Consider the following 2,688-nt stretch of genomic DNA (forward strand, 5'->3'; position numbering starts at 1 on the left):
AAGAACAGTGAGATGGAAGCAAGAGTGTGAGACTTCTGCAATCTTTTTCTGTCTCTGTGGTCAGCTCCCCACGTGACTTTGAATTGTTATGTCCTCAGGCTAGTGGGATCTCTTCAAAGCACAATTTATTTGTCCCCTTCCCTCCATACAAGGCAGACTTGGGCTATTGGTTCCTTGGGTTTATCTTGAGAAACTGAAGGAGGATAAAATAATGGATACCGCCACCCCTGTCTCAGGATGTGTGCTAAGCTAGCGTTGGCCAAAGGCAAGTCACTTGACCCCCTCTATAAAATGGAGACAGTACTTCAGCTCTCCTTATGTCACCTTTGTGCGTCTTAAGGTTCTATCTAAACACGAGTTGTTATTTTGGACATCTACTTCCAGGCTCTTCTCAGGCAAGTTTCAAGTTAAAACTACTAATTTCATGCCATGAATGTGAAAGTTCCTAGCTTTAGAGCTGGAAGGGGGCCTTTAAGTAACTTGCTCTAGGTCACACAGGTCCATCCTTTAAGTTCCTATCCTGGGAATTCACCGCTTTTTAGTGCACCTTGCTGCTTGGCATCAATCCAAATGCCCAGTGGTCAAAGGAGGCAGTTAGAAAACACTTAGATGCTCCATTCTGTATAACCACTCTCCATGCATTAGGAACTTCAGAGAAAAGGGGAGACCCTGAGTGGCCGGAGTGGTTGGGAGGGCTTCCTGGAGGAGGTGTAGTGTGAGCTGGTCCAACCACCTTCAGAGCATCGGATTCTCTTTTGCATACCATGTTCTAGAAATGACATCAACAGACTGGAGCAGTCTCAAGGAACTTACAGTCGAATAGGGGAAGCAGCGCACAAAGAGCTGAAAGGGGGGAGGGGAGAAGATACCGGCATGGGGGCAGGCACCAGAAGCAGTGAGCTGGTGGGGGGTGGGGAGAAGATTGTGGCCTAAAAGAAGTAGACAAAAAGCCTACCAAATATTAATGAGCTGGATTGACACCACCGAGGACAGAGACTTGCCCAAAGTCACCCAGATAGTAAGATTCAGGGCCTGAATCTGAGCCTGGGTGGTCTTATCTTGCATCTGATACTCTTCCTGTAGTTCTATAATAGAAACAGCCCCTCCAAACTGCGAGACATTCCTTCTCCAGGAGAAAGACCACAAATCTACCTGCCTTTCTCTTGAAGATCCCATTTAAAAAACATGTGTTTTGCCTGATTTCCTCTACCTCTACATGCCTTAGTTTCCCCAGCAGTAAAAAAGAGAGCAGTTCTTTGGGTCTTCATTAATAACATCCCAAATTGCTAGCGATCTTCTTTCAAGGAACTCATAGCACATCCAGCCTGTGACTATTCTTCCTTCATTTCTAACACTTCCCCTGGCCCCATCCATACCTTTCCAAAAGACCATGAGTGGCACCTGAATTGACCCATTTCATAAATGGGGAAATTAAAACACTGATAAGTCAGTGGTGGAGCTGGAACTGACACTTCCTGGTCTCTTGAGACTGGCCTCCATATGCCTTATGCTGTGCTAGCCTAGCTCATAGTAAGCATTTAAATTCTTGTTTACCACCTGACTGATTGCCTGCTGTTCTCATAGCTTGAGATATGGTTCTTTTTTTCCCATGGGGGGGTGGGGCGCGGGGAAGAGGGAGGGGAGCAAGGACCATGAGTCCGAATCAAAGTAACTCAAGCAGGAGGATTTTGTCTCTGATGAGCTACTGCTAATTAACTTACCAACCATCCAACTGTCCAGGGCTACAGGTATATATTAGATGGGAAGTAGAGGGCATGTGTATGAAAGATCTATGGATCTGAATGCCAGATGATGGCACCTCGTTAAGATGACCTAGTCCATTTTCAGTATGATTCAGTGCATCCAGCTCCAGGCAAACGAAATCTTAAGTCACATTGCTTTGGGTTCTTATTACCCCAGTTGTTGGCACCGGCAGTGACTCTGCTATCCACGGACAAGCACGTGTATTCCCAGGCCAGTGCCACGTGCTACAAACAGAGGAGGCAGGAGAAGTCCTGGTTCCTGCCCTTTCAATGCTTCTGACTCCAAACCTAGAGCTTAGTGTCAGAGAAACAAAAAAGACACATGAAGCCATATGCTTGGAGAGCATGAGAGTAACTTGGATGACATTAGCCAGCAAGTCTGCGCTATTACTGGACAGTTAATAAGTGTTTAAATTTGATACGGATTATTTAAGAGAAGGGATGGTAGCATCTCTACCGTAAAATGGTATATAATCTAGGCTTAGACTTAGTGATGTGGGGAGTCAGAGAAGAGAGATTTGAATGGACTCCGAGAACCTAGGAAGAATTGGTGGGATTTGGACAGGGCCATAGAGTTAAACCCGCAAGGGATTTTGGAGGTTAAAGTGACTTGGAAAATTAGTCAACAAGCATTTATTAAGTACCTACTATGTGCCAGACAGTGTGCTAAGAGCTGGAGATACAAAGAAAGGCAAAAAACAGTTCCTGCGCTTGAGAGCCCTCATCCTGAGAGCTCACTTATCAAGGAGATAACGTGTATAAATAGGTACATGTAAGATACTTGCCAAGTAGGTGAAAGGTACCCTTAGTGGCTGGAAGGAGTAGGAAAGGCCTCTTCCAGAAGATGGCATTAGAGCCATGAAGGAAGCCATGAACTCTAGGAGGTGGAGGTGAGGAGGGAGAGCATTCCAGGCGTGGAGGGTAG

This window comes from Trichosurus vulpecula, chromosome 8 (assembly GCF_011100635.1).
Source record: "Trichosurus vulpecula isolate mTriVul1 chromosome 8, mTriVul1.pri, whole genome shotgun sequence".
NCBI lineage: Eukaryota > Metazoa > Chordata > Mammalia > Diprotodontia > Phalangeridae > Trichosurus > Trichosurus vulpecula.